We start from the raw sequence: 9,778 nt of genomic DNA on the forward strand, positions 1-9,778 counted from the left end.
TTAAAAGGTCACTAATGATGAAGTGAGGCAAGATTTTGGTTTGGTTTGGGGAATATATTAAGTATGGCATTTGTATTTACTTTATTTTATGCTTTATACAGCACCTTGGCCAGCTATTAATTATTTAAATAAAAATCTAAATTTGGCCCAAGTTTTACCAAATCCAACTGTTCTTTATTTATTTATATACTTTTTGCATGTAATAAAATATAAAGTAGCTCATTAACAGCTCTCCCTGTATAAAATTGAATATAGTAAACTGCATATGACCTGTGTTAGTTTGACTTACTTCTATGACTTCGTCGGGTTGCTGGAAGTAAACCAAAATAGTGTGAAAATTTCAAGTTATGAGATGCATTTCTGCCTGGAAATCCCATGGAAATGTCACCACAATGATTATTTTATACTGGAGGCTCAGCAGTGGGCTGGAGAAGCAGAGCCAGGGCGATAAGAAAACAGGTGCACCTCTGGACATGTGAATATAGCCGAGAATTACAATAAAGTTTGCATCAGCATGAAATTAGATCCAGATATTTAGCAAATACAACCTTTGAGTGTGTCTCTTTTATTTTATTTATTGTTTATTTTATTAGAGACAATACAAACAGTAAAAGACATCAGACATTTTGACTTGAGAAAAGGAGTGCATACATTAGGTTTGAAGTGAGTGATGAAATAATAAGAATGACTCTTCTTCTTCTGATATGGGAGAGTAAGCATATGTGTTAAATTAAACTTAAAAAGAAAAGAAAGAATAATTGCGTAAGGCTCCCCTTTTTACCTTTCATTCCTTTTTTTTTTTTTTTTTTTTTTTTTAAGGTGCACTATTTAACTTTCTGGTTGAGGTCCGTCACCTGCTTGTTTCTATGGCTATGAATGGAACGGGGTCACCTCTCCACAGATCTGACCTATAACTTGGTTTGGTTTGGTCTCCAGAAAGATAGAAAGGTTTAATACCATACTGCAAAACATTCCAGACAAAGCAATAACAAAGCAATAACAATCTTTAATAGCATCAGCAATGAATTTATAAGTCACATTTTACCTAACGCTGCTATCAAATGTAAATAGACAGAACACACGCAATCCACTAATAGAACTACAGGGCCCACTATAAATACATAACCAGTGGACATAATTGCCCTCTTAGATTATTTGTAGAAGACAGATAATATCATGTATTTCTGCATTTGAGGTTAATGGTTAATGTTTATCAGCGGCTGCAGAGATACTGTATTTTACATGTGAAAGATAAATCGCTGTAAATCAGAGCTGTGTGTTATATATCTCCTGCAGAAAGAGTCACTGTTCTGTCCTGTATCATATCAGAGTCTTAGTTCTTTGGGTTAAGTCATGTCAAGGCATTTAAAGAGGAAAAAGTAGCATATTCACAGTTTTGTTAGCCTCCACAAAATATCACAATAAATATTGTACCGTGAGATGTACATTGTGAAAATATTGTACAGAGAGATTTGGATATTGTTACATCCCTAAACGTGAGCCTCCCCACCATATCGTGAGCTTTCCCACAATATCTCAATAAATATCGTACCGTGAGGTTCATACCATGACGATATCGTATCGTGAGACTTGGATATCGTTACACCTCTAGCATAAGGGTTATTAAAACATATCCCATTCACTAATATTAATTTAGCAGCAGAACTTATTTTACTTATTTTTAGAGCTCTGACAAAAGCTCTAGCCAGTGTTGCAACTTCATGTAACTGCACAGACGGCGGCGCTTTCTGCACTCAGACGGCACGCGCTTCCACTGTGCTGAAAAACAAATAATCCGCCTATAGGTTTGCTTGTGCTGTACAAACTTTGAGTAAATGTTACATGTGGGTGTAACACACAAGAGTCAATAAATATCCTACTAGCTCTATATCAGAAATATGAGATCACTGTACTTGCTTAAAGGTGCACTGTGTAACTTTTCTGGTGGAGGATCTGCCAAATGCTTGTCTCCAAGGAGATGTTATGGCATTGTCTGGAAAGTTTCACAGTATGCCATTAAACGTCTCTACCTTAATGGAGATTAAACGAGATCAAGTTACAGGTCAGATCTGCGGAGAAGCAACCCCGCCCACAGTCAGGACTCCTGTTTTTATAGGTATTTTTCAGTTATAAAACCACCTGTAGTTTAATAAATATAAAGTAGAGCTGTTTAATGTCATACTGTGGAACATTCCAGGCAGAGCAATGACATATCCATAGAAACAAGCAGGTGACAGACCCCCAACCAAAACGTTACATACTGCACCTTTAAAAAAAATAATAAATTATGAAAACTAAAATGATGTCACGAAAGAAAGAAAGCCAACTCACAAAATGGCGTATCACTCGTTCAACAATCTTAACAGACAAAATTGGCAAGTGCGGAGGTGTCTTGCCCAGTGACACAACAACAATGTACTATGCATTTGTAGCATATCGGTTTAAATCATAACCATTTGGGAAACAACTACAGAGATGGCGTTAAGCCCTTTCAGTTATGGCATCTGACCTCTTCCCCTGCTCGTCTCCATGAACATAATAAGTTTAAGGCCATCTAAAAAGAAACGGGAAAATTGCATTCCATAAAAAATTGCAATGAAAATTTACAAGAAAAGGAACGCTCATTTCATATTGTTTAGATTATAAAGGGCATTTTAAATATTGGTCACGACTTTACATTCACTGGCAGAATCCCGGTGCAATATTCATTTGACATCTGCCTCATATTACTGTTCAACCTCCACATAAATGTTTACACGTGACCGTTTACATGAGGCCCCGCTGAACTGCAAATCGCACTATGACTTTGCCATACTGTAAATACCCCTATAGTACTGTGTGTTTAAATATTATCACAACACGCATCCAGACGCACTACAGCAGAACTGGCTTTACAAACTCAGACTAGACAAGAAACTCAACTCAAACTCCCATTTTTATAATAATTGCATTCTTCAAGACATATCTAAGGCTCTAAAATTAGCTTTGGCAATGAGTCATGCTTGAAACCACTTTATAAAGGTTACACAATTCTCAGCAGAGCTCACTGGAATCAATGTTATTCAATGTGATAGCAGGTTTGGACCACACAGCCTTTCAATATCGCTCACCCAGACCTCATCCTTTTACAGGTGAATGGACAGAGAAGATTTGCAATGCTATGTTTTACAATACAAGTACGATTTGGTTGCATTGCTTAAATTTATTCAGACGCAAACAAATTTTTATATTTGCTGGTTAAAATTAGCAATAGTGAAAAGCGTTGAGTAAAGATACAATGCGAATAAAATGATATATACATGGATTTGCAGTGCGCTTGGAGTTTTTGCTGTATTTGAGAGATGAAGGTGGGGCCAGATTGTGCAACCATCTGTTCAGTAGTTTTTTATGTTGTATTTATGGGTTTGCAACTGTTGCGTTTCATGCTATACGGCTACTTTGAAAGAGAAATGCAGAATTGTAAATGGAGTATAAAGATGTTTGATGGGATGGTAATAAAACAGTGAAGGCAATTTGCAGCAAGTACGTGGTCATAGCTGGATGATAGATACTGAATCGTTTTTTTTGTTTTATTTTACAATTGATTTTCTTTTATATTTTAACATTAAGAAGTCATCAAAAATCAGTTGAACATTTTGAACATTTATGGACATTTGGACTCCTCTTATTCAGTGTCTAGATTTGATATACATAAAGAAGACATCAAATATATGAAGTAAGATATAGAGAATTAAGAAGCAAAAAAGTTAAATAAATCAACCTTTTGCTTTATGGAAAAGTGGACTTATTTCACTTTTTTCTCTGCTATATAATCCCATATATTTTACATCATATATTTGACGTTTTCTGTATGTAAACTAAATGTAGAAAATGGTAAACATATAGAAAAGTAAAACAATAAAGGTGCACTATGTACAGGTAACCTTTTGGTTGGGGGTTCGTCACCTGCTTGTTTCTATGGATCTATGGTCATTGTTCTGCCTGGAATTTTCCACAGTATGACATTAAAGAGCTCACCTTTACATTTATTCAATTATAGGTGGTTTTATAGCTCAAAAATACCTAGAAAAACAAGTATTCTGTCTGTAAGCAGATTCGCCTCTCCGCAGATCTGACCTGTAACTTGGTCTGGTTTGGTCTCCATGTAGATAGAAATGTTTAATGCCATACTGTGAACCATTCTAGACAAAGCAATAACATCTTCATGAAGAAAAGCATTTGACTGACCCTCCACTATAAAAGTTACACAATGCACCTTTAATATTATGTTTTACAAAATGAAGTACTCCATGGTTAAATATTCAATGGTTTGAGTGACATACTGCACCTGCATTTAACAGTATAAAAATGACTTTCTACTACTACTGCAAATACTTCTACTATTACTGGTTGGGATATTTGACATATACTATCACATCTCTCCCCAGGGTTATTTCCCACATACTTTTATACATATTCTAATACAAAATTGGTGTCAAGAATCTATTAGGTATTGGGTGCAGTCATACGCATGAATAATCTTGTATTTTTTACTATTATTTAATGCATTAAACACTAACTTTGCAAATATAAACATAATAATAAAATAAAATAAGTTATAAAGTCTTCACATGTTGATAACTAAGTGACATATTCACCTTGTTTGGGAAGTTACCATTGTCATTCAGTCTGTATTATTTTGCATGGGGCTGTTGATCTTAACAGTTCTGAGCCCTATACAGACCACAAAGGTGTTTTAAAGTCTCCCAGAGAATCTGTGCAGTGTTGGCTTGTTGGTGTACATGAAAATCAACCTACTTTATATCATATTGTAGTGGTGGAACTTTTCTGAAATTCTCCATTGAAACGAATAGGATGCCCGCTTAAAAGGCCCATATTACGCTCTTTGTTGATCTATATCTGATCTGTTATAATGTTGTTTCTTCATTAAAAACATATTGGGCGTTGTGTTTTGTTCCATTCACATATGTTCAACACACAAATCCTGCATGTTTACATTGAGTTCTTCTCCCAAAAGTTGTGGAAATGAAACTAAACACAACTCCGGGTATGTTTTTGATGGATCTGGTAACAACATTATAACATGGCTTAAAGCTACAAGAGTCAAGTTTGTGTAATATAGGACTTTTAATTGAAAGTGCCACAAAGAAGAAGCACAGTTTGGAAGCACTGAGAGGCAAAAGTGAGCAGAATAAGGTCAATAGTGCCTTGCGTTCTATGTAGGAAGCTTCGAAATGAGTAAAGAGACTAGAAAATGTATGTTCTCTCATATCGTACATGTAGTGCACGTGAAACGATATAAAAATGTAATGTACTCATTTCAGTCCATTCATAAATGTAACCACATGTAAATCTATACCTAGTCATTTTACTGTATGTTGTTTACAGTTTCTTCTTCACACTTGCCTCTCATTTTACTTCAGTATCAGAGTGAAAGTAACAGCCCTGAACCGCCACCGATGTTTTGCAGATGGCACATGCTGTGGTTTTTCTCTTATATTTGATTGTTGCTAAAAATGATGTTCATTCAGCCAATAGGGAGAAATAGCCACTGTGCACAAAGGTAATGTAGATGTATTATTCATCTCCTCCATTTACACAGTCGCTTGGTGCTGCACCTGTGAGAGGATGTGGAAAAGCAATGGCTGCTGAACTCTTGCCGTGTTGTTATTGCTGTTAGAAGATCTGTGAATGATTATGAATGTTTGAAGTTTCAAATTGCAATTGTGCTTTGAATATACAGTTATTATAAAAAGGAAATAAAATTGATAGAACAGACGATGGTTTGCATTTTTGATTTAGAACAGTTTTATGCCAGGGTCAAAACCTTTACAAACTTGGGACAAAAGCGCCAAAAAGTAAATAAATAAATTGCAAATGAAGCTTAAATGAGTACTGTGCAACTTTTCCGGGGGAGTGTCTGCCAATTGCTTGTTATTGCATTGCCTAGAATGTTCCACAGTGCGGCATTAAACTCATCAAGCAGGTGTCACCGCCAGGTCAACTTATGAGGTATTATGAACAAAACACCTGTAACTGAAAGATGCATTAGTTTAAAGTAATACTGCGGGATATTCTGAGTAAATCAATAGCATTTCCATGGTTACAAGCATGTGGCGAACCACCCACCAGAAAAGTTACAAAGTGCACCTTTAATGCAGTTTAAAAGTTTGAAAAAAATTTATAAAAATAAGATTGTCCCCATTATTTATTTATTTATTATCTTTTTTTTTTTTTTTTAAGATGGAATGAAGAGATACTATTTTAATTTTAGTTTTTTTGTTATTTGGTTATAGTTTTTTGAGAACTTTTTGAAAACACAAAATGAGTTTTCTGTGATCTGTAAACCTTTTTTTTTTTTTTTTTTTTTTTTTGTTATGTTCATTTTATATAATTTGAAGGAAATTATCAAAATCTGCCCTATTTTAACCTGTAAATTTCAGTGGAGCTAAGCAACCATCCGCCACTATAGAAACCAAAAAAAATTGTATCAGCATGGGCCTTAAAAAAAACTCTATCAGTCTATCTCTAGTTGGTATGTAAGTATATTAATGCACATACTGTACCTTTCATAATAGCATCCAGAGATTCAGTGCATAGCTTCTAATCTTGTCTTGAAGGAAGTCATTTGTCAGTGGCACCGCAATGCTCAGATGTGGTCATACAGCACCGTCCTCTGATGCAGAAACAAAAAAGACATGGTTTAGAAAATGAAGTGTTTTGAGAGAAATGGCTTGTGTAGGGAGAGCACCTTCTCAGACGCTCAGAAATAGAAACTAAAGAAAAAAAAAACAGAAAGTAAGTGAAGCTTGGGGAGTTTTTAAGTTTTCAGCCTCTCAGATAGTGCATATAGCAGACTATTTCCAATGCAAAATATTAATACTGACAATCATGTATCAAAGTTATAGAGGAAATAATCTAATGCTGAAAACTGTATTTATTTATCTGCAGTACATCTTGTATATATGCTAATGGAGGCCTATTGCGTGTTTCAGATGAACTTTATTGATTCACAATGGAAATTACTGTATTATTATTTACCTCTAGGTCAGAACTTGGTTAATTCAGTTTGATTTACATTTGGTTTAGTTCTGTTGTAATCTCTGTGGCTCTAGTTCTTTAAGTCCTTGCTAAGTCCTGTTTTAGACCAAGTTCATTCCTGCTTTAACTAAAGAGGCTCTATGTAACTTTTCTTGTGGAAGGTCCCCACATAATTATGCCTTATTTCAGGTATGTCCAAACTATGGCCCGTGGACTAAATGCAGCCCTCAGACACATTTTTCTTGGCCCTCAGGCTTCCAGGTGAATTGGCCCAAATTACCTTGCATCAGTTAAAAATTTGCTTTTTACTGCAGTTTTTTTTTTTTTTTTTTTTAAATCTACCGTGATAAAGCTAATATTTAACATTTAGTGTGTGGTTTTACGGTTCTTAGCATGAATAAAGACTGATGGCTCATTTTAATGTGTTAAACATGCACATATTTCAATTATTCACTGTACTGAGCACCAGTCTACAGCCTTTGATCAGGCCTCTGCTTCGTCTGTGTTCAGATACGTGGTCCTTGATGAAAAAAGTTTGGATACCCCAGCCTTATTTGACATCTCTTATTTAGAATTTATTATTATTATTTATATTGTTTGCTCTTTGTTATTATAGTATTTTGTGATGTGTGAGCTACTATGCCCAAATAATTTCCCTTGTGAATCATAAAGTTTGTCTAAATCTAAGTCATCTGCTTGTCTCCATGGAGATGTTGTTGCTTTATCTGGAATGTTCCACAGTTTGGTATAAATGTATCTATCTATAGAGGTGCTACCAGGCTAAGTTACAAGTCAAATCTGTGGAGAGGTGTTTGCGATGGAAAGAGTGCATGTTATGTAGATACGTCAATGTCATACTGTGGAAAATGTGAAACTATCACAGTTGAATAGAGACGAGCAGGTGGAAGATCTCCTCAACTGAAAATAGTTACATAATCAAGAACTTTAACACAAATTGACTTGGTTAGATTAGACACAACTTTATTTTGAATTCATTAAACGGTGCATGGGGACAGACCTTCCACTAGAAATGTTACGCAGTGCACCTTTAACATAGACATTTGTTAGGCCAATTATTTTCTGTTACAGTCACACTTGGAGAGGTAAATATTTTCATCGCTTGCGTAAAAGGTTTCACACCACTCCAACTACAGCGCATTAAACAGCTTACATAATGAACAAATTTAAAACATAAAATCTGAGATACAGCACAGTAATTCTAGACCTGAGGAAGAACATTTTAAGTAATAATGAGAGTGAGAAAAGCAGTGCATTTAAGTGAAAACTACAATGAATAATATATGGTCAGAGCGCTCTTAAAAGCTTCGGGGGAGGAAAACGTGGAAAGTACATAAACAGAAGAGGAAGTCTGAGAAGGAAAGACAGATACCAGACGTGAAATTGTAAATGAACCTTGAATGTACAGGTGACTGCAGAATGAAGGGAGATTAGGTTTGTGCTTGGATGAACAATGCTCAGTGTAGAAGTCAGAACTACTTTGTGCTGCTGCATTGTCCACTGATTTGTATCAATAATGTTTAGAAGAAGATACATTGGCTCCACTATCTGTTATTTAAGGTAATTCCGGTACGGTAAGTCTAGTTTTGTTTATGTTACAGCACAAATGTAGGTATAAAGCTAAATACTATATGGAGGACAAATTACTTCAATGGAAAAAAAATAGATCAAAGCATTTCCAGCTGAAGGAACTAGAGATGTCAATCCACTGATCTGAAATGGTAGATATAGTAGGTAGGTACCAATTTTTTAAAGGTAACCATTTTTTAAAATAAATTTGACAGTTAGAAATGTCTTTATATGCATTTACTAGAAATAACATGTCTATTTGTGTGGTAAAATATAATTGTTTAACTGTAGTGTTTTAAAGTCTATTCAGTTTTTAATACCACAGTAAATTAGGGCTGACACATGTTAATCACAACTAATTGATTATTGAAATATTTTTTCTGAGCTAACAGACTCCAAAACAAAACAACATTTGTGTTTGTAATTAACAATCAGTTTTGTTGTAAATATACTCCATGAAGATGTACTCTACAGAGACATCTCTTTAGCTTCATCTAGGTCAAATTTATTGAAAACACATATTCATGGGCCTTTTGCAATCCAAGCAACTAATCGATTCATCAAAATAATAATTACCAGACTAATTGAATACAAAAATAAATGTTAGTTGCAGTCCTACAGTAAATAAAAATATAACTCATTACTGGATCTATGGTTCATCCAGAACATGCAGCTTAGGTACACCATACCTAGGTAACTCCAGGTAAAGCAGACCAATCCTAGCAAGAAGATAATTGAGATGGGTACGCGGGTGCCCCACATGCTGCCTGCTGCTGAAGATGCCAGCGGGCCAGAAGGATGGGTCAAATGCAGCGGACAAATTTCCCTGTGGGGACAATAAAGTACCTTTCTTTCCTTTCTTTCTATTGATGTAGTCCTCTAGTAAACTTCTGTGTTCTATATCATGTTCATATTATCACAAATGTATAATATACAGTATCTTACTGTGACCACAGAAGAAAGAGCATTTGAATAAAACATCTTAATTCATATTGTGTTTATTTCATCATGGTGTGTCATAAGGCTATATGCGATATTAAACATAAAATAGAAATAAATTGCTCTTTATGAAAGTTGTCAACAATATGCAGGTGGCTTCTTTGTTGTGTAAACAAAAAAATACACTTGCTTAACCCTACGATGATAGTGT

At 35.0% G+C, this 9,778-nt stretch overlaps 1 protein-coding gene across 2 annotated transcripts in view; it reads right to left on the reverse strand.

The window, feature by feature from the left end:
- tox2 (TOX high mobility group box family member 2) overlaps window positions 1-6,663 on the reverse strand; it is a 256,805-nt gene extending 250,142 nt beyond the window's left edge. Inside the window, exon 1 of one of the 2 annotated variants that reach the window (XM_055160671.1) lies at window positions 6,567-6,663. The gene's annotated coding sequence lies outside the window, so the exon portion shown is untranslated. The remainder of the gene's footprint in view (window positions 1-6,566) is intronic. The other variant, XM_055160672.1, reaches the window with a different exon arrangement.
- Between the last annotated feature and the right edge of the window lie 3,115 nt (window positions 6,664-9,778).

The sequence above is a fragment of the Boleophthalmus pectinirostris genome, unplaced genomic scaffold, assembly GCF_026225935.1.
Source record: "Boleophthalmus pectinirostris isolate CB_2022bp ecotype Guang Dong unplaced genomic scaffold, ASM2622593v1 HiC_scaffold_3, whole genome shotgun sequence".
NCBI lineage: Eukaryota > Metazoa > Chordata > Actinopteri > Gobiiformes > Gobiidae > Boleophthalmus > Boleophthalmus pectinirostris.